Source organism: Nomascus leucogenys, chromosome 3 (genome assembly GCF_006542625.1).
Source record: "Nomascus leucogenys isolate Asia chromosome 3, Asia_NLE_v1, whole genome shotgun sequence".
Classification (NCBI taxonomy): Eukaryota; Metazoa; Chordata; class Mammalia; order Primates; family Hylobatidae; genus Nomascus; species Nomascus leucogenys.
This window is the reverse complement of record NC_044383.1, coordinates 93,802,813-93,829,136: the sequence shown is the minus strand read 5'-3', so window position 1 is coordinate 93,829,136 and position 26,324 is coordinate 93,802,813. Positions and strand designations below refer to the sequence as shown.

At 38.9% G+C, this 26,324-nt stretch overlaps 1 protein-coding gene across 2 annotated transcripts in view; it reads left to right on the top strand.

The window, feature by feature from the left end:
* The window catches only part of PDSS2 (decaprenyl diphosphate synthase subunit 2), a 307,454-nt gene that overhangs the window by 45,706 nt on the left and 235,424 nt on the right, over positions 1-26,324 (top strand). The gene's annotated exons all lie outside the window — the stretch shown is intronic.

Here is a 26,324-nt window from a genome sequence, read left to right as displayed (position 1 = left end):
ATATGTCTTGTGGTCTTGTTTCTTATTAATCCTTAGGAGACATTATATAGTGAAATTATTGTCTTATATGCTGTAAGTGCTTTTTTAAAGAAATCTTTATTTTTTATAAAAATTAAATAGAGACGGGGGTCTCACTGTGTTACCCAGGCTGGCCTCAAACTTCTGGGCTCAAGCAATCCACCCACCTCCACCTCCCAAAGTGCTAGGAATACAGGCGTGAGTCACTGCAACCGCCCAGATAAGTGCTTTTTGAAATCCAATTTTTAAATTTACATGTTGACATCTTTTTTTTTTTTTTTTTGTAGTTCTTCTATTTTCTCTACAGTTAAGTTTTTCTACCTAATAAAGGTCTGTGGTAAATACCCAGTTCTGTTTTATCTCTTTAATGATTTAGTCTCTGCCTTTAGCAAATTGCTAGCAAGCTAAGAAGTTTCGGGACTTGTGAGTCTAGATCTAGCTCTGTGACTTACTCTACCAAAGCAAGTGCCAGATTAATTTGTTCTATTTACATACTTTATCAAAATTGGAAACAGTGTTTTTAAAGGGCTGGAGAAGAAATCTAGCAATTTTAGCACAGTCCTAAGATGTTTGTTGCCCTTTGCCAGAAGGTTTACTTACTGTGCTGTGATGTTGTGTGTTCATGCAGATAATTAAGAATTATAGTAAGCTATCTTAGTCAATGATAAACAGGCAGAATACACTTTAATTACATTCTAATTTATTATCTGGTGAAAGTACCTTGCTAACAAATCAACCCGGATATGACTGATTGGATAGCCTTTACGCTTAGAGGAATAATCAGCCTGTAATCATAAACAACATGAACTGTTCATCTTCTAGATTGCTATCATATTTATTACCCTCAAATGTCTGTGCCGAGTCTCTTTCCTGTTTGTTTCCCATCTTCTCTGGCTCATGGGTCCCCATCGTGCCTGCTGTGAGTTGGAATACTGTGCTTACAAATTTTTTTCCGTGAAAAAAAGGATTAGACACATGCCTGGGAACAGAGTTCTGTCATTTTACCATAGGAATAAAATACATTTTCCCCGAATAATAGTAAATAGAATAAAGTTTCAGCAAAATGTACTAATACATAATTTGTTCCCTGCTTCCCTGGTAAGAACTAGCACAATTCTAATTCTATAAAGAAATACAAACATTGCCCTCAGGAATAGCTATCACATCCTTTAATATCCTCTGTTACTTCCCTCTGGTTCTAGAAGGAAGGTATGTAAATTAAACTAAGAAACCAGCTAGCCAACCCCTGTTCCTTTCTTCTGAAACAACCTCCTGCAGAGAATTGATACCTGGGAGTATATTTTACTAAGTGAATGCAGTTCTCTGATATAGTACCTTTTCATAATTTCACCACTTAAGACTGATAGCGGAATGAACAACCTGTGGCACTAGTTCCACAGAGTAATTTGGAAGTCGGAAGCATTAGATTTTCCCAGTTGATGCAAATCTTTTTGAATATGACTTCAGGTGGACATTGGAGTGGAGCTAAGGTGTAGGTGTAAGGATACAAAACTGTAGAACAACTTAAATATATAACCAACCTTCTAGATGGAGCCATAATAAATGAGTTGTTAATTGCCTTCTCTATTTCAGACACCCTTTTTCCTTCTCCTCTACCTCTTTTTCAATGATTTTAGTTGAATCTACTGATTCTGCTTAGTGTCTTAGCAACCAAACGACACAGTAATCCTGATGTGAGAGTATCTGTTTTTTATGAACAAGGATCTTACACCTAGACGAGGCCTTACTAGTACTTTTGGTAAAATGCTGTCTGTGCCTATAATCGTGTAGCTGGTAAGTAGTAGAAGGGACCTGGAACTTCTGCATTTTAGTACTATGATTAACAAAAAAAATTTTTTTTTATTCCAAATTGTGTTAAAATGGGAGGTAAAAAGATATTGGTCTATTTCACTATTTTTCCACATTGGAAATTGGTTTGGGCATGCACATCAGCTTAGGTGGGCTCAGGAGTTCTTTCTGTCCTAAAGAATTCTGAAGGAACTAAAATTAAAAAAAAATTTTTTTTTAACCTGTGATATGCTGTTAATTACTTCCATTGGAGATTCCTAGCTTGAACCAAGAGGTGGAGGTTCAAATATGAGTGGTAAAATAGTGATATAATAATATCACCTTTCTAATTTTCTGGACTAGATTACATCTAAGCCTCACTCGTTGAGTTGAGATTCTATGATTATGCCCCTTGAGTGCCATGCCCCAATTCCCTGTGATTCTCTACCTTCACATAGTCCCAGGTTTCTGGAATTTCCAACGGGACATTCTCCTTTTAGTATGTTCAGCCTCAGTTTGGCTCAGATCAATGTATTGTCACTACTTTAATTGATGCCTCTGTTTCCTAACCCCTCTTGCTGTCTCCTTGTGGCTAAATGCTATGTGTTATCCTTTTTGTGAATGTTAACAAGGATTGGGGATACCTTGAATACCTTTACTTTCCTACTGGGGAAGCCCATATGCTTCTGTTGGGACTATCTCAAAAGAGAAACCACAATTAGGATTTTGAATTCAGATTGAGAGAAGGAGAGAACGGTATCTTGACAAGATGCAGAAGGAAGTATTTCTGAGCAGCTAGAGCCTTATTTTGGCATCCAGTTTAGGCAGCCACCTATTTTATCTGGCTCTCTGGCTGTGCTTAAGAATGTATGTATACTTGGAGGGGATAATGCCAAGCCAAATCCTTTTCTGAAGTTATAGCCTAGTTTGCTTTAGAGAAAATGTACTTCATGTTTGCCACTCCCTTGGCTCTCTAGCTGTTACTTCCTAGTCTGGTTCCTGATATTTCCTTGTATTGGCAGTATTTTCTGGATCTGTGCATTCTTTGTGTGAATTATTCAAGAACCTCCTTCTGAGAGTGTGTTTGAACTCCATTTTAGGAATAATTACTATACAGTTATACTCTGAAATTAGTAGCATTTTGACCTTTAGGAAGACCCTTTTAGAAACAAATTAAAGCCAGATAGCCCTATTTGGCCTAACTGGAATGTAAGTCCCACTTTGGCATCCAGCCACATAATTCTCCCAAAATAGATCTTACTATGATCACTAATGACTTCCATATCACTAAACCTAATGTATTTATTTTAGTCTTTATCTTAATTGTACTTTTGACAGTTTCCTTTTTCTTAAAAAATACTTTTCTTTTTGTTTTCTTTCTAACTTTCTAGGAATTCATTTTCTGCCTCTGTGGCAGGCCTAGCCAGGTGATTAAATGTTGAATTGCTCTCTTCACTCTATTCTTTCTCCAGTTTATCCCATACATATTCATCAATTGCCACAGTCTGCCCTGGCCTAACCTCACCTACCTATCTTCTTTTCAGTCCACTCTTTACATTCCTGAAGAACACAAAAGTAGACGTGAATGCATAAAAAAAGTACCATGTTCTTTGTTTTTCTATGCATTCCTGTATCACGCCTGTAATCCCAGCACTTTGGGAGGCTGAGGTGAGTGGATCACTTGGGGTCAGGCGTTCAAGACCAGCCCGGCCAACATGGTGAAACCTTGTCTCTACTAAAAATACAAAAATTAGCTGGGCGTGGTGGCACACATCTGTAATCCCAGCTACTTGGGAGGCTGAGGCAGGAGAATCATTTGAACCCAGGAGACAGAGGTTGCAGTGAGCTAAGATCATCCATTGCTGTGTCACCAGGTAAAGTACAGTGGCATAATCATGGCTCACTGCAGCCCTGATCTCCCGAGCTTAAGAAATTCTCCCACCTCAGCCTCCCAAGTAGCTGGGACTACAGGCATGTACCAACAGGCATGTACCACCACGCCTGGCTAAATTTTTTATTTTTTGTAGAGTCTTGCTATGTTGCTCAGGCTGGTACTGAACTCCTGACCTCAATAGTCCTCTCGCCTTGGTCTCCCAAAAGTGCTGGGATTATAGGTGTGAGCCACCACACCTGGCCCTCATACCATGTTCTTAATTGGGAAATTGAGACTCATCATAAAGTGTCAGTTCTTTCTTAATTTACAAATTGAAGTGATCCTAATAAAAAATACTACAAAAACTATAATAAACTAAATTCTGAAAAACTTTGAAAGAGAAGAAGTCTGAAAAATCTTGAAAGAAAAATGAAGACTAGACCTTCCTGATATTAAAACAGAAGCTAAAGCTTCAATTAAAGTAAGGTATTTGGTGCATGGATAGACAGCCTAATAGGGCAGAAATTAAAATTCAGAAATAGATTAGAAAATAAAACAACCTAGGATATGGTAAAAAGCAGTATCTCATATCAGTGGGAGTAAGGATGGACTCTAATAAATGGTATTGGTACAACTTTGAAGCCACCTGGAAGAAGAGAACATTAGGTCCTTTATGTTGTATACTCAGATACATTTTACATGAGTCAGAGATGTAAATATAAAAAAATGAAACCAGAGGAGAATTTAATTATAACCTTAGAATTATAAAGCCTTTCTAAAATTATGACTCAAAATCCAGAAGTCAAAAGATTGGTAAATTTGCCTTTAAAAATCTTTGTGATAAAAAAACTACCATAAGGAAAGTCAAAAGAAATACAGTTTTTAAAACAATTGACACTTACGTTGCTGACAGTTATATAAATGGAGAGAAAGTTAGCACATGCTCATAAAAACATTATAGAAAAACGGGCAAAGGGCTGGGCACAGTGTTTCACACCTGTAATTCCAGCACTTCGGGAGGCCGAGGCAGGTGGATCACCTGAGTACAAAAGTTCAAGACCAGCCTGGCCAACATGATGAAACCTCGTCTCTACTAAAAATACAAGAAATTAGCTGGGCATGGTGGCGGGTGCCTGTACTCCCAGCTACTCGGGAGGCTGAGGCAGGAGAATCACTTGAACCCGGAGGTGGAGGTTGCAGTGAGCCAAGATCACACCACTGCACTGCAGCCTGGGTGACAGAGTGAGACTCCGTCTCAAAAAAAAAAAAAAAAAAACAAAAAGAGCAAAGGACATGAACAGATAGTTTGACAGAAAAAGAAGTACAGTTGCCAGGCGTGGTGGCTCACGCCTGTAATCCCAGCACTTTGGAAGGCTGAGGCAGGCAGATCACCTGAGGTCAGGAGTTCAAGACCAGCCTGCTAACATGGTGAAACCCCGTTTCTACTAAAAATACAAAAAAATTAGCCGGGCTTGGTGGCGTGTGCCTGTAATCCCAGCTACTCGGGAGGCTGAGGCAGGAGAATCGCTTGAACCTGGGAGGCGGAGGTTGCAGTGAGCCGAGATGGCGCCATTGCACTCCAGCTTGGGCAACAAGAGCGAAACTCCGTCTCAAAAAAAAAAAAAAAAGAAGTACAGTTATTCCTCAGTATCAGTGAGGGATTGGTTCTAGAAATCCCCCACCCCCCCAATACTAACATCCATAGATGTTCAATTCCCTTATATAAAATGAAGTAGTATTGTGTATAACCTTTGCACATCCTCCTGTGTACTTGAAATTATCTCCAGATTACTTATAATAGCTAATACAATTTAAGTGCTACTTAAATCGTTGTAAAACTGTATTGTTTAGGGAATAATGACAAGGAAAAAGTCTGTATATATCCAGTACTGACACAACCATCTATTTTTTTTTCTGAATATTTTTGATCTGTGGTTGGTTGAATCCATGGATGCAGAACCCACAAATATGGAGGGCCAACTGTATAGATGGCTCTTAAACATGTGAAGGGATGTGCAACCTTACCTAAAATAAAAAAGAAATGCAAATTAGAACTACAGTAAAACAGTTTTCTACCTGTCACGTTGGTAAAAACTCAAAAGTTCGGTTACTCATTTGGTTGTCCAGTTTTCATAAATGATGTCATACATTGTTGGTAGGAGTGCAGAATCTAGCCATGTCTGTCAAAAGTATAAATGCATTTACCATTTGACCCAGCAACCTCATTTACAAGATTGTCTGTAGTAGCAAAATCCAGTAGCAGTTGGGTAGGCTTTTTCTTCTCATCCACGAGACTCATTAAATAACCCATGGTAGGCTGGGCGCAGTGGCTCACGCCTGTAATCCCAGCACTTTGAGAGGCCGAGGTGGGTGGATCACTTGAGGTCAGGAGTTTGGACCAGCCTGGCCAACATAGCAAAACCCTGTCTCTACTAAAAAATACAAAAACTAGCCAGGCATGGTAGCACGTGCCTGTAATCCCAGATACTTGGGAGGCTGAGGCAGGAGAATTGCTTAAACCCAGGGAGCAGAGGTTGCAGTGAGCTGAGATAGTGCCACTGCACTCCAGCCTGGGTGGCGTAAGACTCCGTCTCAAAAAAGTAATAATAAAATAACCCATGGTAGATACATCAAACCGTGGAATGCTATGCAATTGGAAACGAAAGAATAGATATACTAAGTGAAAAAAAAACAGGGTAGATGCCCAGGCATTAGTGCCTGTAATTAGTGCCTGTAATCCCAGCACTTTGGGAGGCTGAGGCGGGCAGATCACCTGAGGTCAGGAGCTTGAGACCAGCCTGGCCAACATGGTGAAGCCCCATCTTTACTAAAAGTACAAAAAGTAGCTGGACCTGGTGGCACTTGCCTGTAATCCCAGCTATTTGGGAGGCCGAAGCAGGAGAATCACCTGAACCTGGGAGGCAGAGGTTGCAGTGGGCTGAGGTTGTGCCACTGCACTCCAGCCTGGGTAACAGAGTGAGACTCCGTCTCAAAAACAAACAAACAAACAAACAAACAAAAAACAGGGTAGAGGACAGTGCATACAACATGCTATCTTTTGTGTAAGAAAGGAGGAAAGTGTTTTGTGTGTGTGTGTCTGCGCACACATGCACCTGTGGATTCATACCAGGTTAAACGTACTATGTAAGACTAAGATTGATTACCAGTGGGGGTGGAGAAAATCAGATAGCTATTGACAGGGTGGGAGTGAGACAATAGACAGTACCTTCTTCTTTTACGTTCTTTCAATTTAAAAAATGCAGTAAAATGCCCATAATTCTGATCATCCTCTTCCCCTTTTTCTAACTTCAGCATTTTCTGTTGCTCTTGGAGACTTTTAATGTGAATGGCTTGGAGACTTTTAATGTAAATGGCAAAGCCCTGGATGGCCTATTCATTCAACATGCTTCCCCTTATTCTCCCTGTGTTGGCCACATTTGCTTTTTTTGTCTCTAACTCAAACTCCATCACAAGACCTTTTCTCATACTCTTCTCTCTGCCTGGAGACTTTGCCTAGTTAAAACTTGCTTATCCTTTGATCTGTATAGAATGTTATTTCCACAGAGATGCCTCCCCAGGTAAGGTCATATTTTCCTTTCACGTACATTGTAGCACCTTGTTCATCTCCTTTCTCACTGTGGTCGTAAATGCAGTGGTACATTCTTCATTGAGAATGTTTACTGTCTGCCTCTTCCATTAGAAAATAGCCTTCTGAGGGAAGGAACCATGTCTATTTTGCAGATAGAAGTACCTATTTCGTAGGATAGTGAGGATTACATGAGTTTAGCTCAGTGTCTAGCACATAAGCACATAATGTTAGTTAAATCCTGCTGTGTATTGTTTTGGTTGTAGTAGAAGGAGATTATATTGATGGTGAATACGTTAACTGGGTTAAGTTTAAGGAAGAATTCTGACTCTCCTTGTCCAGAAATAGATCACCTTTGGAGGGAAGTAGCTAGTCTTTTTGTGACAAGGGAAAGAGAAAAATAGCTTCACTCCTCTACTATTCTTGACTTCTGTATCTAAGTCAAACTGTAAGAAAGCAGCTTTTTGCCAAAATATTTTCTCCTCTTCTCCAGCAATATTTCCCTAATTAAAAAAAAAATCAAGTAGGTAGGCAGTTTCAAACAGAGATTTTCAATTGGAATTTAGGAAATTAATATATAGAATTACAGATCCATATCTGTTATATCAACCAAAGTTATAAAAATCAAGAGGATGGGATCCAAGATGATACAACAGACATTTCATGTCATGGCATAGGGAACAGGTTTGTTGTGAATCATGTGATTTTTAGGGTGGCTTCAAAGAGTTTTAAAAATTATATTCTTGTTGCTTAATATTTTCTTCCAGTGTTCTGCAGTTACCGTGGACTCATCTGAGTTCCTGACATTTTGAAAGTTGGTAGGTTATTTTAACATATACTTTGTGTCAGGTTTTAACTTTTTATATGTTAAGTAGATATTAAGAAAATTACCTTTTCAGTTTATGCCTTTGACTTATTTATTTTACGTGACTTGAATGCCACCTGCTGCCTTGCTCTCAGGGAATTGGAGTCCTTAGATCCAAAATGAGATATGAATAACTAGGAAGTATTGTTTCCTGTCATTTTCCTTCGTAGCTTGGAGTGTGCATGGAGCAAAAAGCACAGACTGGCGGCTTGTGAAGTATTTAGGGTTCTCTGATTCATTTTGCTCAGCTTTTAGAGTTTGTTGAAAAATCTGAATTTCTAGCCTCTTTCGAAAATTCAGAAGCATGGTAACAATGAAAAAACAGCATTCCCACATGGCATCAATTGACAGTGCTTCTGTAGGTGCGGCAGAAGCATTCCAGGTTGCCACAGCTTTCATTTTTTGCTTGCCAGATTTGTTCCTATTGCTTCATTCATTTATATTCCTTGTCTGGCTCTGGCTTCTTTAGGCATTTGAGATTGTTACCCCTGGCACAGACGGGTAGGACACTACCAGGTTAAGAGGAAGGGAGGCTAAATGCAGTAATCTGCTGAGCTGATTCAGTTACAGTCTCAGAGGACTCCAATCCCTATAGCATGTCCTTGGGACAACAAAGGGAGTCCTTGTTTTCTCTCCAGATAAATTAGATTTTTTTGAATAGCAATGGATGTCTTGTAGAAATAAGTATAGGATTGTTAAATAACCATTTAATAAGAAGTGTTAGTAAGGCCAGGTGTGGTGGCTCATGCCTGTAATCCCAGCACTTTGGGAGGCTTGGGGTCAGGCATTCAAGACCAGCCTGGCCAACATGGTGAAACCTTGTCTCTACTAAAAATACAAAAATTAGCTGGGCATGGTGGCACACACATCTGTAATCCCAGCTACTTGGGAGGCTGAGGCAGGAGAATCATTTGAACCCAGGAGACAGAGGTTGCAGTGAGCCAAGATCATGCCACTGCACTCCAGCTTGGATGACAGAGTGAGACTCTGTCTCAAAAAATAAATTAATTAAAAAAAAAATAAATGAAAGACCTGGCCGGGTGTGGTGGCTCACACTTGTAATCCCAGCGCTTTGGGAGGCCTAGGCAGGCAGATCACGAGGGCAGGAGTTCGAGACCAGCCTGGCCAACATGGGTGATAGCCCGTCTCTGCTAAAAATACAAAAATTAGTCAGGCATGGTGGCAGGCACCTGTAATCCCAGCTACTTGGGAGGCTGAGGCAGGAGAATTGCTTGAACCCAGGAGGCAGAGATTGCAGTGAGCCAAGACCGTGGCACTGCACTCCAGCCTGGGCAACAGAGCGAGACTCCATCTCAAAAAAGAGAGAGACCTGCTAGTAATAAGTACTACTCAATCAGGATTTGTTTTACCTCCAGGACTGTTTTCTGGATCTTCCTATAATTCTTCTAAAATTATAAAACTATGTCACCTGTGGTAAAGTGTTTGAATTTATATTTTTCTTAAGCAGAGTTTTTAAGGAGAAATAACCCATTGCTAACAAGTTGGTAAGTGGCATAGAAAACAAATTCCTCACACCTCCAAAACTCTGTTTTGTTTTTTTGTTTTTTTGCATTTAAAAAGTTGTGGTAAAATATACATAACATAAAATTCACCATGTTAACCATGTTTTTATGTATGGCTCACTGGCATTAAGTACATTCACATTGTTTTGCAACCATCACCACTATTAATTTTCAGAAGTTTTTTATGATTACAAATAGAAACAGTAACTCCTCATTTGCTCCTCTCCCTGTACCTGGTAACCTCTATTCTATTTTTGTCTCCATGAATTTGTCTGTTCTATATACCACATATAAGTAGAATCATACTATGTTCTTTATTTCTGGCTTACTTCACTTAGCATGTTTTTAAGGTTCATCCATGTTGTAGCATGTATCAGAATTTCATTCTTTTGTATTGCTGCATAATATTGCATCTTATGGATATACCACATTTTGTTTATCTGTTCATCTCTTGATGGACCGAAACCCTAACCTTTTGACTGCACTACACTCCCCAACCCCCAGTAAGTGGCTAAATAGGAGAGCAGAGCAAATTCATTCTGGTTCATTGTCCTCACTGACTTCTTGTTGTTCTTCCTTTCTAATCTCCCCTGGAGATTTACACGTCAGCATGACTTTTGATATCTGTTAACCCAAAGCAATTCTGCTTCCTTTAAACATTAGTGAAGCTGTTTATGAATGTTATTCTACCCACTTCACCTGCTTAACTTTAAGAGTATAGTGATTTCCAGCCTGGTTCTATCTCACTGTGGTTCTTCTCTTGTGAATTTGACCTTCTTGATATAGCCAGCTAGATAGCTGAAGGGCTTAGTTAGCTTTCTGGTCTCAGCTCTGTCATTCGCTAACTAGCTGTATGACTTTAAGCTGTATCACTAGTCTGTTATGAAAGGAAGAGTTTGGAGTAGATGATATTTTGGGTTTCATCTAACTCCCATATTCTACCATTCAAAACATACTTTTTATCATCAGGTTGGTGGTAGAAGCAAAAATTGATGAAAATACATTTAGAGTTTGTGATTAAATAAGATTGTATATCAGAAAGTGCTTGGTAAGGCCGGGCGCGGTGGCTCACGCTTGTAATCCCAGCACTTTGGGAGGCCGAGGCGGGCGGATCATGAGGTCAGGAGATCAAGACCACGGTGAAACCCCGTCTCTACTAAAAATACAAAAAAATTAGCCGGGCGTGGTGGCGGGCGCCTGTAGTCCCAGCTACTCGGAGAGGCTGAGGCAGGAGAATGGCGTGAACCCGGGAGGTGGAGCTTGCAGTGAGCTGAGATTGCGCCACTGCACTCCAGCCTGGGCGACAGAGCGAGACTCCGTCTCAAAAAAAAAAAAAAGAAAGTGCTTGGTAAAAATGATCTTACCATGATTAAGACTATAAAATGGTTTCCCTACAAAGCTATTGGAAACAGTTAACTTAATTCCTTACCACTCAGGTAAGTGAGCTGTAGAGTAAGGAAGGAATGAGTTTAGTACTAGTTAACTGGGTCTAAAACAGTAAGAAGTTGTGTCTGTTTTGATCATCTAAAAAAATTAAATAATAACATTTGGAACCAATTTCAATACATTTTATAATTTTTGATATAGCCATAAAAGTTACTTTTATTACTTGCGTTTGAGTGTGTTTGGGTAGGATACCTGACTGATTGCTTATACCTGACTATATTATTAATAGAAGAGAGTTGGGAAAGTCAAAGGCAGATTCTGATAAATTGATAAAGCTGAGATAGATCAGTAGTTTACTGATTTTGTTTTATTAAATTTTAAAAATTTTGTATTAATATAGGAAGTACAAGTACAGTTTTGATACATGGATATATTGCATAGTGCTAAAGTCTAGGCTTTTTGTATAACCATCACCTGTAAAGTTTACATTGTACCCATTTCTAGTAAGGTGAATTTTTGTCAGCAGCATATAGTTGGTTCAGATTGTTTTATCTATTCCACCATTCTGTATCTTTTAAGTGGAGCGTTTAATGCATTTACATTCAAGGTTAATATTGATATGTGAGTTTCTTTTTGTCATGATATTGATTGTTATCTAGTTGCTTTATAGATCCTTTGTTTCTCTCTCTTTTTTTCTGTTTGTGGTTTTGTGTTCTGTTGTGTTCCTATTTAATTTCTTTCTCTTCCTCCTTTTTGTAATTGTTTTATAAGACCTGTGAGTTTTATACTTACACGTGTTTTTATGATGGCAAGTATCAACCTTTCGTTTCCATGTTTAGGACTCCTTTGAGCATTTCTTATACTACCAGTCTAGTGGTGATGAATTCCTACAGCATTTGCTTGCTAGGAAAGACTATTTCTCCTTCACTTATGAAATTTATTCCTGCAGGGTACAAAATTTGTAGTTGACAGTTTTTTGTTTCTTCTTTAAGCATTTTGAAATTAGAATCCCAATCTCTTCTGCCTTGTAAGGTTTCTGCTCAGAAGTTTGCTGTTACTCTGATGGGGTTTTCTTTATAAGTGACTAGATACTTTCTCTTGCTGATTTTAGGATTTTCTTCTTCACATTGATTTTAGACAGTCTGATGATTCTGTTGAAGTGAGGTCCTTCTTGCAATGTATTTGCTTGGAATTTGTTGAGCCTCTTATATCTGGATGTCTAAATCTCTTGTTAGAATAGGGAAGTTTTCATGAATTATTTCTTTAAAAAGGTTCTCCAGAGTTTTTTCTTTTTCCTCTCCCTCAGGAATATTCATCTATGTAATATGGTTTGGCTGTGTTCCTACCCAAATCTCATCTTGAACTGTAGTTCCCGTAATCCCCACATGTCATGGGAGGGACCCAGTGGGAAGGTAATTGAATCATGGGGGCGGTTACCTCCATGCTATTCTCATGATAGTGAGTGAGTTCTCACAAGATCTGATGGTTTTGTAAATGGCAGTTCCCCTGTACGTGCTGTCTTGCCTGCCGCTATGTAAGACATGCCTTTGCTCCTTGTTTGCTTTCTGCCGTGATTGTGAGTTCTTCCCAGCCGTGTGGAACTGTGAGTCTGTTAAACCTCATTTTTCTTTATAAATTATCCTGTCTCAGATATGTCTTTATTAGCAGTGGGAGAACGGACTAATACAGTGAATTGGTACTGGGTAGAAGGAGGGGCTGCTGTAAAGATACCTGAAAATATGGAAACGACTTTAGAACTGGGTAACAGGCAGAGATTGAAACAGCTTGGAGGGCCCAGAAGAAGACAGGAAGTTGTGGGAAAATTTGGAACTTCCTAGAGACTTGTTGAATAGCTTTGACCAAAATGCTGATAGTGATATGGACAGTAAAGTCCACTCTGAGATGGTCTCAGACGGAGATGAGGAACTTGTTGGGAACTGGACCAAAGGTGACTCTTGTGCTTTAGCAAAGAGACTGGTGTCATTTTGCCCTGCCCTAGAGATGTATGGAACTTTGAACTTGAGAGAGATGATTTAGGGTATCTGGTGGAAGAAATTTCTAAGCAGCAAAGCATTCAAGAGGAAGCAGAGCATAAAAGTTTGAAAAAATTGCAGCCTGATGATGCTGTAGAAAAGAAAATCCCATTTTCTGAGGAGAAATTCAAGCCCACAGCAGAAATTTGGATAAGTAATGAGGAGCCAAATGCTAATTGCCAAAACAATGGGGAAAATGTCTCCAGGACATATCAGAGAGCTTCTGGAGAGCCCCTCCCATCACAGTCCCATGGCCTAGGAGGGAAAAATGGTTTCCTGAGCCTGGTCCAGGGCTCCCCTGCTGTGTGCAGCTGCTGGACTGGGTGGAGTTGGTGCCCTGCATCCCAGCCGCTCCAGCCATGGCTGAAAGGGGCCAAGGTACAGCTCAGGCTGTGGCTTCAGAGGGCGCAGGCCCCAAGTCGTGGCAGCTTCCATGTGGTGTTGGTCCTGTGGGTGTGCAGAAAACAAGAACTGAGGTTTGGGAATCTCTGCCTAGATTTTGGAGGATGTAGGGAAACACCTGGATGTCCAGGAAGAAATTTGCTGCAGAAGAAGGGAAATGTGGGGTCAGAGCCACCACCCAAAGTCCCCACTGGGGCACTGCCTGATGGAGCTGTGAGAAGAGGGTCACCATCCTCTAGACCCCAGAATGGTAGATCTACTGACAACTTGCACTGTATGCCTGGAAAAGCCGCAGACACTCAGCACCAGTCATGAAAGCAGCTGGGAGGGAGGCTGTGCTCTGCAAAGCCACAGGGGCTGAGTTGCCCAAGACCGTGGGAGCCCACCTCTTGTATCAGTGTGACCTGGATGTGAGACATGGAGTCAAAGGAGGTCATTTTGGAACTTTAAGGTTTTTTTTTTTTTTTTTTTGGCCGGGCGCGGTGGCTCACGTTTGTAATCCCAGCACTTTGGGAGGCCGAGGCGGGCGGATCACAAGGTCAGGAGATCGAGACCACGGTGAAACCCCGTCTCTATTAAAAATACAAAAAAATTAGCCGGGCGTGGTGGCGGGCGCCTGTAGTCCCAGCTACTCGGAGAGGCTGAGGCAGGAGAATGGCGTGAACCCGGGAGGCGGAGCTTGCAGTGAGCCGAGATCGCGCCACTGCACTCCAGCCTGGGCGACAGAGCGAGACTCCGTCTCAAAAAAAAAAAAAAAAAAAAAAAAAAAAAAAAAAACTTTAAGGTTTAATGACTGCCTTGTTGGATTTCGGACTTGCATGGGGCCTGTAGCTCCTTTGTTTTGGCCAACTTCTCCCATTTGGAACGGGAGTATTTACCCAATGCCTGTACGCCCATTGTGTCTAGGAAGTAACCAACTTGCTTTTGACTTTGTAGGCTCATAGGCGGAAGAGACTTGCCTTGTCTCGGATGAAACTTTGGACTTGGACTTTTGGTTTAATGCTGGAATGAGCTAAGTCTTTGGGGGACTGTTGGAAAGGCATGATTGTGTTTTTAAATATGAGGACATGAGATTTGGGAGGAGCCAGGGGTGGAATGATATGGTTTGGCTGTGTCTCCACCCAAATCTCATCTTGAACTGTAGTTCCCATAATCCCCACATGTGGGAGGGACCTGGTGGGGAGATAATTGAATCATGGGGACAGTTACCTTCATGGTATTCTCGTGATAGTGAGTGAGTTCTAGTTCTAGTTTATAGTTCTAGTTCTATAAACTGCTTTTTATAAAACCATCTAGATCTGATGGTTTTATAAAGGGCAGTTCCCCTGCACATGTTGTTTGCCTGCTGCCATGTAAGACATGCCTTTGCTTTCTGCCATGATTGTGAGGCCTCTCCAGCCATGTGGAACTGTGAATCCATTAAACCTCTTATATATATATATATAAATTACCCAGTCTCTGGTATATCATTATTGTGAGAACAGACTAATACACTATGATTTGTAAGTTTGATTGTTTGATATAGTCCCATACTTCTTGAAGGCTTTGTCCATTCTTTTTTGTTTTTTTTTTTTATTTGTTGTTGGTTTGTTTTTTTTTGTTTTTTTTTTTTTATTTGTTTGTTGGTTTGTTTTTTTTGAGGCTGAGTCTTGCTCTGTCACCAGGCTGGAGTGTAATGGCACAATCTTGGCTCACTGCAACCTCCGCCTCCCGAGTTTAAGCAATTCCCCTGCCTCAGACTCCTGAGTAGCTGGGATTACGGACACCCACCACCACAACCAGCTAATTTTTTGTATTTTTAGTAGAGATGGGGTTTCACCATGTTGGCCAGACTGGTCTCGAACTCCTGACCTCAGGCAGTCCGCCCTCCTCTGCCTCCCAAAGTGCTGGGATTACAGGTGTGAGCCACTGCACCCGGCCTAATTTTTGTATTTTTAATACAGACAGGGTTTCACCATGTTGGCCAGGATGGCCTCAAGCTCCTGACCTCGTGATTTGCCTGCCTTGGCCTCCCAAAGTGCTGGAATTACAGGCGTGAGCCACCATGCTCAGCTGTTCATTCCTTTTTTTTCTTAAATTGTTGTCTGACTGGATTAGTTCAAAAGGCCTGTCTTCAAGTTTTGAAATTCTTTCACCTGCTTAGTCTATTCTGTTGTTGAAGCTTTCAACTGTATTTTGTAATTCTTTGAACAAGTTTTTCATTTCTAGAAGTTGTGTTTCATGTTCATATCCTGAGTTGATTTTCTGATTTCTTTGTATTGGTTTTCAGATTTCTCTTTTACCTTGTTGAGCTTCTTTAAAATCAGTATTTTTAATTTTTTGCCTGGCATTTCAAAGATTTCTTTTTGGTTAGGATCCATTGCTAGAGATTTACTGTGCTCCTTTGAGGATCTCATAGCACCTTGTTTTTTCATACTTTCAATGTTATGCTGATTCCTTCACATCTGGGGTAACAGTCGCTTCTTTTTATTTTTGAATTACTTTTGTTGGAATAGGACTTTTTTTTTCTTTTGAGGATGTGTCTATGATGATGTTTAGTAGAGTTGTCTAGTTTTGCTTTTGGGTGCATTCACTGGTATAGACACTGTATAATTTCCTTGGTTATAAAAAGCCTTAATGCAGCAGCTTTCTCAAATGCCAGTTGTAGTAGTAATGTACCAGTAGGGAGAGTAGGCTCGAGGTCTCCTGAGTAGCTGGGGTTGTGTGTGTAATGGTAATAGTAAAGGTCGCACAAAGCTTGTCTCCTTCCTGAGTGCTGTGCAGTTGTTGACCTCCTGGCCAGTAATTGATGCTTACAGGTGAGAGCCTGCTGCGATGGTTGCAGTAGTGTTTATACTTGACCTTTGTTAACCAGGAGAAGCACTTGGATGTCCCATGCAATGGGCTGGGCTATGGATTAGTTCAAAAGACTTGTCTTCAGGTTCTGAAGTTCAGCGCATTACAGTATCTGCTGACACAATTGCACAGTGCTCGGGAAGGAGACAAAGTTTGTACAACCTCTGCTATTACCATTACCTGTGGTCTGTCTCTAAGGCAGTTGGGGCAGGGCAGAGCTGGGTAGAGCTGGGCCAGGCAAGTCTGTGCTCAGGCCGTCCAATGGCAGGTGCAAACACCAGCCCTGATAAGGGTCAGAAGGCTGTTTTCAAGCCCCTGGGGCAACACTCCAGGGAGCAGTAGGACAACCACTGCCATGCTAGAGAGGCAGTATGGGGAAAGAGGGACTGCTTGAGCTCCACAGCTTAGCACGTGGTAGTGGGACCTGCATTGCTCCTATGGTCTTGACCTAGCAGGATTTTCTCTTGCAGACCACCACTTGCAGCAAGCTGAGACAGCCAGCCAAGTCACAGTCTGTCCTCAGGTTGCAAAACCACCCCAGTCTGCCAAACTCCCAGGACAAAAACTGCGGCTCCCAGGCCATACTCCTCCCAGTCCGGTCCCACAAAGAGGGAACTGGGGGCCTAACTCCTTCACCTGCAGCTGGAGCTCACACCACATGCACCTCTTGGTTCTGACTGTGGGGTGTCCTCCCCGCTTGAGACTAGATCACAAATGCCAGTCCAGAGATTCTCCAAATCATTGACTGCTGCCTGTGCTGGCTGGTAGGCATCCATGCGTCCCCTAATTAATTAGGACCAGAAAAGACCTTCTATCGGCCCCAAGGTCTGGGAGTGTGCATGGAGCACTTCCCTCTGCTGCTCTTTCTCACAGTCTCTCCACTGCTCCCTGAGACTAATCAGCACTTGATAGGGTCAGAAAGCTCCCCTGTGACCTGGACTGCCTGGCTCCCCAGTAGAAATGTGTATTGTGGAGACACTCCCCCCACTCACACACTGGGAATTCACTTCAGTTTTCTGCTTCATCTGCAGTGTAAGCTGCTGCCCGCTCTATTTTTCAAAGTATCTGAAGTTTCTTTCACTTTTGTGTTAAGCTCCTGTGTTCCTTCTTGTATAAAAGTTCACAGTATGAATCTCTACACACTATTTTGTTATTTCAAAATGGATGAGGTATGCTAACAAAGCCTCTAATCTGCCATTTTCGAGGGGAAAAAAAGATTGCTGATATAAAAATTTCCTAGGTTAGTAAATTTTCAGACCAGCCAACTTTGGGAATCATTATAGTATTGTTAATGTTTTAGTTCACTGAGAAAAAAATATAAAATGAACTATTATCTATTATCATTTTTTCATGAAAGGAAAAACAAAAACATCCTAACAGTAAATAGTAGGAATTATCTCAGAATAAAAGACAGGTTTTTAAAAATGAATAGCACATTACTATTTTTATCTTTTTTATATACACCATTGTAAACTTGGTTGGGAATCAGTGTTTGGGGATTACTGGTATAGACATAAATGTATCTGAAACTTAGAGGAAGATAGGATCATAATTGCCCAGATTGGCCAAGGGTGGGAAGGATGCTAAAGAATTGGTGACAGTTTGGGAAAGAGGTTTCAGGAGTGTGAAGAAGATGCATTGGTTTTATAATATGCTGAACATCCAGGTTGAAGTTTAGCCAGCACTTGGACAGGTTAGATTTGGAGATCAAGATTTTGTGACTTCAGGTGATAGCCGCAACTCTGAAAATGGGCTGTTTCCTGGGGGAAAATGTGTGGTAGATAAGGCCAAGGGTAGGTACCTTGTTAGAGGCTAAGGGCCTGTACTCTGAAACAACTGCCTGGGCTTGAATCCTGGCTTCACTGCTAACTAGCCAGCTGTGTGACTTAGTGAGGATAGTAATATTATCTACCTTATTATGTTGCCTTGAGAATTAAATGAGTTACTGTTACATACAATGCTGGGAAGACTGTTTGGCAGGTGGTATATGTGCTAGCTCTTGTTATTTTTTAGTGGATTAAAAGACTTCCCTTGGATAATATATGGTAGATAGTGACAGACCATTTCCTGTGTAGAATATGAATACATTCTAAAAATCTTGTTTTTAAAGCTATAGGGGAGCTGTGGAAGAAAAGAGGAGATAAACTGAAAGCCTAGAGAGGGAAGACCCCTTCTCATGTGAACTGAGATGGCCAATTGGTTTCTCCTGGGAACAGTTTCCAAGTATGGACATGTTTCTAGATCAGGTTTGGTCCAGGTGGGGGAGCCCATGCAGGAAAAGAGAAGTCAAATGACCTTTTAATAGTTGTATGGGCTGGTTTGACAGATGGAAATCTAAGGGAGCCTAAAATTCACGGACTTATTTTTCTCCACTAGGTATTTGCCAAATGCTATGGCAGTGTGGGGAGGCTGAGGGCCAGGCTAGAAAAGCCAAGTCGAATCTCTTATAGTCTCATGGTGCTTAGGAGACTTGGTAGGTTCTCAAACTTTTTGATTTCAAGACCCCATTCCAATCTTAAAAATTGTTGAAGACCCCCAAGGATATTTTGCTTCTGTGGCTTATATCTGTTGATATTTACTATATCAGAAATTCAGAAATTAAAAGTAAGAATTTTAAATATTTATTAATTTTAAAACAATAATAGACCCATTACATGTGAACATTAATAAACATTTTTTGGTAAAAGGATTACACTTTTAAAAACAAAAAGATATTATTAAGGAGTAGGATTGTTTTATATTTTGTAACACTTTACTGTCTGGTTTAATAGGAGACAGCTGAATTTTCTTATCTGCTTCTGCTTTCACTTTGTTGCAATGTGTTGTTTTGGTTGAAATAAATTGAGAAAATGGAGCCTCCCACAGATAAGCAGTTGGGAAAAGGAGGAGTAATGTAATCACTTTTTCAGATAATTGTGAATATTCTTTTTTGATCTGATCCTCAAACTTGACAGGTGGTAGTTTCTTAAAGGTTAGTTGCAGAGTGAAATCTGAAACCATGTCAGTGTACTTTTTGAACTGTATTACATTAAAATGTGTTATTCTGTTTTGTATTTTGAGTGGGTTTTTTTTTTACCCATCCATAATTTTGTACCATGCATTGGTCATTTGGAAATGTTGGTTTACTGAGGTATGCTTCTCTTCCAAACATTGACGTTTTATTATATGATATTTAAAAATACCATATTTATTAGTATCACCACTGATCTCATTAGAAAAAGTCATTATGTATTGAAAAGCTGTCAAGTTTATAGTGGCTGATACAAGTTTTCCACAATTCTAATTTCTGCCTGAAAGCTCAAATTTTATTTTTGGCAACAAATACTGTTATTTTTCTTACTGCATTTATTTTAGAGGAAACACCTATTAAATATTCAAGTTGAAATACCATAATTTGTCTATTCATTGTTCTTTCAAGTAAAAATGGTGTTTCATGGAAAACAAAACAAAACCAGCTAATTCAGCTTGCAACTCAAGAGAATCACATAAGCGCTTTTCCTTGAGACAAGGACTATATTTTGGTATACGGCAGAAATGCTTTATATATACTTCTCATTTTGTAATTTGGATTATAAAAAAGACATGTACTCACAGGTCAAAAGTTAATAAATTTCACCATTTGTACTGGTTCATCAAGGACATTAAGTAAAATTGGTATTTTTTTCTTACTGTGGATATATGGCACTGAAAACTGTAAATGTACATTTGGTGCCACTGCCTTGATTCATGTTAAGGCTCCAACAGTTTTACCTTCCAATGCTTTTGTACCATTAGTGCTAGTGTCAACACAGAAGAGCAGATAATATCTTAATATTATATTACAGTTTTTATTTCATGCTTCCCCCCTCTACACCGAAAAAAAAAAAATCTCAGGACCCCTGGGGACCCACAGACCATACTTTGAGAACTACTAATCTAGAGGAAGGAGCCTGCACAGGCAACTGACAGTTTTACCCTTGAGATATTTGAAAATAGAAGTGAGCAGAATCTAACTAAAGCTTCATTCCAATCCCATCCTAGCTCAGTTCCTTTCCGTCTAACAGAGGAAAGGGCAAGGATAGGCTCAGTGGCTCACATCTGTAACCCCAACACTTTGGGAGACTCAGGTGGGAGGATCACTTGAGCTTGGAGTTCAGGACCAGCCTGGGTAACATCTTGAGACCCTCTATAAAATAAAATAAAAAATCAGCCGGGCCTGTTGGTGTGTGCTGTAATCTTAGCTACTCAGGAGGCTGAGGTGGGAGGATTCCTTGAGCCCAGGAGTTTGAGGTTGCAGTGAGCTGTGATTGCACCACTGCACTCCAGCCTGGGTAACAGAGCAAGACCGTGTCCCTGTCTCAAAAACAAGAAAAAACAAGAGGAAAAAAGAAAGGGCAAATCCTCTGTGGCAAATAACATCAACTATAGTCTCTACAGTTATTTTATATATAGCATTTGACATACAATCAAATATTATGAGAAAGGACTTTGCTTTTAGCCATGAGGAAATAACAGGATCTAGAATTGCCATTTCTCTATAAACAACTGAAAAACTGGGCAATATACCTGAAACAACTGTCTTCATATATGGGACAGCAGGTAACATAACACTGTGATTCCTGAGAGAAAGGAAACAAAAGAGATAACTCTATGATTGTCTTGGCTTTCTGCCTGAAGGCAACTTCCAGATCTTGGTGCAGGGAAGGGAAATCCAAACAGCACCTGTGGTATTTCTGAATGGTGGGAGACATAGATTAGAGTTTGGGCAAGTCTTGGTAACTAGGATGTGCAAGGTGATGTACCAGACAGGAGGGAGCTATGGAAAAATAAGTTCTAGATAATCTGTTTAGGAGTCCCTTTGAGTCCTATGTATGGGTTAGGTGAAATTCCATGGAGTTGTGCAAAAACAACTTCTTAGAAAAAGTTATTGAGGAGCTGAACAATTCCCAGAGAACATACAGGACCAGAAATTATTTGAGTTCCCATTAGAGTGAAAAACACTCACAGAATATTTGGGTTTTTGGGGGAGATATTAGAAGGGTCACACCTTTGTAGTGGGAATAAATTAGTTCCAGAATAAAGACTCATCTAGACCCACCATAAACAAAACTCCACGTAGATCAAATGGGTTCAGATGTAATTTAACTGTCTGTTAGAACAAAGTCCAATTCTCTTTAAACAAATATAGCAGAATCTAACACTCAGCAACATAAAATCAACTACTTGGCATACAGTAAAAAAATTATTAGACATGTCAAGAGGCAGAGAAACATAGCTCAAAAATCAAAATTAAAACCAATTAATAGAAACAGACCCCAAAACAGAAATAATGGAATCAGCAGACAGACAAGAATGTTGAAACAGCTACAATAAATATATTCAATATATTCAAGTAATTAAAGCAAAACATCAACATAAGTAGAGAAATGGAAAATATAAAGAGCCAAATGGAACTTATAAAGATGAAATATAAAGTATATTTAATGAACTTCACTTATATAAATTATAGACAAGTTAGATATCACAGAAGAAAAGATCAATTATATTAAAAATTACTATGCAGAATATGAAGCATAGAGAGAAGATGAAAAAATGTACAGAACTTCATTAATGTTTAGGCCAATACCAAGTGGTTTAAAATATGAGTAATTGGAACACCAGAAGGTGGGCACAGAAAAGTAAAGTAATAATGTTCCAAAAATTTTTATATGTGATGGAAAGCATAAACTTCCAGATCTAAGAGCTCAATAAGCCACAAACAGGATAATGATAAAGAAAACCAGCACCAGGATACATCATAATCAAATTGCTGAAAATAACTGATAAAGAGAAAAATCTTAAATTCAGATAGATTAAAAAATAGGCCTATTAAATAAAGAGGAATAAAGGTATGCTTATCAAGACATATCAGAAACTATAAAAGTCAGAAGATAATACAATGACATCTTTAAAGTGTTGAGAGGAAAAAAAAGCTGTCAACCTAGATTACTATATCCATTGAAAATATCTTTCATAAATAGAGGTGAAATACTTTTTTGACAAATCAAAGCTGAAAGAAGTCATCAGTGGCAGATCACCAGTATGAGAAATGTTAAACATTGTTCTTCAGAAAGAAGGGAAATGATACCTAATGGAAACTGAGCTACACAGAAGAATGAAGCATTTTGGAAATGCTAAATATGTGAGTAAATATAACAGAGTTCTTGTTCCTCATTTAAAAATTTAAGGATAATTAACTATTTACAACAAAAATCCCAGCAATATATTGTGGGGCATATAACATATGAGGTAGTAAAATGTATGAAAACCAGATAAAGGGTAGGAGAGGAATAATGAATGTATATTGTTGAAAGGTTAGTACATTTTACAGAAAAGGTTATACTATAATTTGAAGGTAGACCTTGATAAGTGACGTGGTTTGGATCTGTGTCCCCACCCAAATCCCATGTTGAATTGTAATCCTCAGTGTTGGAGACGTGACCTGGTAGGAGGTGACTGGATCATGGGGGTGGTTTATCTTGAATGGTTTAGTACCATGATCTCGGTACAGTCTTCATGGTAGTGAGTTCTTATGAGAGCTGGTTGTTTAAAATTGTGTGGCACCTTCTCCCTCCCCTGCTCCTGCTTTTGCCATGTGATGAGCAAGCTCCTGCTTCACCTTCTGCCATGATTGTAAGCTTCCAGAGCCCTCTCCAGAAGCAGATGCTGGTGTTATGCTTCCTGTACAGTCTGCAGAACCGTGAGCCAGTTAAACCACTTTTCTTATAAATTACCCAGTCCCAGGTATTTCTTCATAGCAATGCAGGGGATGGACTAATACAGTAAGTAAAATATGTATACTCTAAATCCTAGAAGAACCACTGAAAAATAAGCCAAATAGAGAAGATAAAATGGAATACTAAAAAATAATCCAGAAGAAGGCAGGAAATGAGAAAAAAAGAGAGAACAAATAGAAAACAAATAGTAAGATGGTAGATTTAAACCCAGTCTCATCAGTAATTAAGTTAACTCTAAGTGGTCTAAATCTTCCAGATAAAAAGCAAAGATTTTCAGGCTACATATGAAAGCAAGAAACTCTCGGCTGTCTATAAGAAACTTGTTTTGAATATAAAAACCAAAGAGATAGAAAAATATGTATCAAACAAATAGCAAGAAAGCTGAAATAGCTATATTAATCTCAAAGCAGATTTCAGAGTAAAGAATATTACAAGGGTTAAAAAGGAACATGTATTATGTTGGTGCAAAAGAAATTGCGGCTTTTGCCATTACTTTCAATCGTAAAAACTGCAATTACTTTTGCACCACTCTAATATAATGATAAAAGAGTCAATTCATCAAGAAGATATAAGTATTCTTAATGTGCACAGATGTACATAATAACAGCTTTGAAGTACATGAAGCAAAAACTGACAACTGAAATAGACAAATCCATAGTTATAGTAGGAGATTTTAATACTCCTCTCTTAACAATTGATAGACCAAGTATACATAAAATTCATAGAGATTTAGAAGACTGAACAGCACTATCAACCAACTTGACCTAATTGACATTTATGGAACATGCCTCCAAACGAGTACAGAGTAAACATTCTTTTTTTTTAAGTGCACATAGAACTTCACTTAGATTAACAATATGCTGGGTGATTTTTTTAAAATCTCAATAATTTAAAAGTTTTGAAGTCACAGAATGTATTCCCTGACTGAAAACAGAGTTAAATTAGAATTCACTATAACAGATATCTGGAAAATTCCCAAATATTTAGAAATTAAACAATAGTCTTCTAATTAACTCATGGGTAAAATAAGAAATTTTATGGAAAATTAGAAAATATTGTGAATGAAAATGAAAAAACAACATGTCAATTTGTAGGATGCAGGTAAAGCAATACTAGAGGAAAATTAATTGCTTTACAATAATGATCTAAGCTTCTACCTGAATAAGTGAGAAAAGAAGAGCAAATTAAACCTAATGTAAAGGAAGGCAGTAATATAGAGCAGAATCAGTGAAATAAAAGACAAAATATAGAGAAAAATGAGTAAAACCAAATACTATTTTTTAAAAAGATCAGTAGACCCATCAATATCATAAATGATATTGAGAAGAATAGAGGCATGGACAGTCCCCAGTTCGGTATAAAGGACACTGTATTGGATATGAGACAGTAAGAGAGGAATCAAAACAGGTAAGTTTCAAGAAGGGGAGTGCCAAGCTTGAAGTCTGGGTATAACTGTTCTGGGGTCAATCCAAAGTTTGCCTGTACTTCTGATACTAGAATAAATTGAAGGGAACGTCGAAGGAGGCCAGGATGGAATTCAGGGGGCCCAACAAGTCATCTATATCAATACTGATGAACTGAGACTAAAAGGAAGAGGAGGAAATTACCTACCAGTTAGAGAGTAATGTTTGCTCTTTCCTTATGAAAAATTATTTGACATTGTTTCTGCATTAAAAGTTCAGATGCTGTGAAAGCCTTATATGTAGTCATTTTTCTCTGTCAGATTTAAGCTAATGAATCATGCTCAAGTTACTTTACTTTAAAATTGTATCTAATAAGAAAATGACTGAAAACTTTTTTTTTGAGAATTTTAAAGATGAACATGGAACTAAAGATCAAGAAAAACATGCAACTTATTGTACACCCCCTTTTAAAGAATGTTTAAAAAATTTTTTAAAGCTGTTACCATTTACTGCTGCAAGCAGTATCTGACCGTTTTATTTTCTATGGGCTAAGTCAAAATACGCAGCCAATTGAAATCTACTTCAGTATACTGACAGAGCTGCTGCCCAATTAGCTTCTTTACATACAAGCAAAGTTATACTTGGTGGATGTTAAAGCATGTATACCTGTGTTTATTTTCATCTAGGGTCCACTTTTAATTAGAGAAAGGTTCTATTAGGTATGTTTTAGGTGAAGGCTTATTGGTCTGAATTCTCAGGTCATTTTTAATAATAGAAGAGTCTAGGATTAATATTGTTATAAACATCAAGCTTAATTGTTGTTGTTTTTAATAAAGAAATGTTTCCCATTAGTAAAATGGCTAAAATCCTTTTTATAAAATATGTATTAATGTGCCTGGCAAAGAGAGATGTCTAGATTGTTTTTCACCAAGTGTTAAATTCTGGGTAGGAGGTTGTAGGGTGATTTTTCCCCCCTTTTATTTTTGTACTTGTTTGACTTGCTTGAATCTTAAAAAAAAAATGAGCATGTATCATTTTTTTTTTCTAAATCTATGAAGCATTCACAAAGTGCTGACACATAAGAAACAAAGTAAATATTTATTTAATACATGAATGAAATGGATTTTGTGGGCAAACTAAGGGTAATAGGTTGAGTTATAATATGTGTTGATACATTATACATACTGTAAAATAACTTTGGCAGTAATTCTAGTTTGCTGCCCTCCACAAAGGAAATATAATACGGGTTTATACCATTTTAGTATACTAGAAGTACCTATAACTTCCTAAAACATTTGCCCTCCTCATACAGCCATTGAATGGGGTAAACATCAAGAAAAATCTTTGCTTTCAAATGATTTCCGTACCTGCTTTGTAATTCCCCCATCCCCTGGTTGGAATAGAAACTATTTCTGGCAGCAGGAGCTCTCTAAGGACGTTGTTAGTCCTTATACCTACAGTAGACAGAGTTATACAAAGAGTTAATTTAAAAATATAATCGATTTCTTACTAGCCAGGATAGAAGGAGGTTAGTCAGTTTTCACTGCCTTTCTTTATTCCCTCTTATCATTATATGTGGTATTTTAAAAAAACTCTTTTGTTTGGTTTCTTTCTTATCTCTCATGAGCTGTAGATACAGTGTTGTGGGCCTCCTGGTTCACCACTGATCTTAAGAGTTAGATGGAGTTTCTTTTCCAATAGTCATGTTGTTATCTCTTCCACAAGAATAAAATACTTAGGCCCTAAATATAAAAATTTGAGCAAGAAGGTAGTTCTAAGTATTAAAGTCTTTTAATCACAAATCATCTTCTGCATTTCCTCTCCCCACCCCCCCCATCAGTTCAAGGAACCTTATTT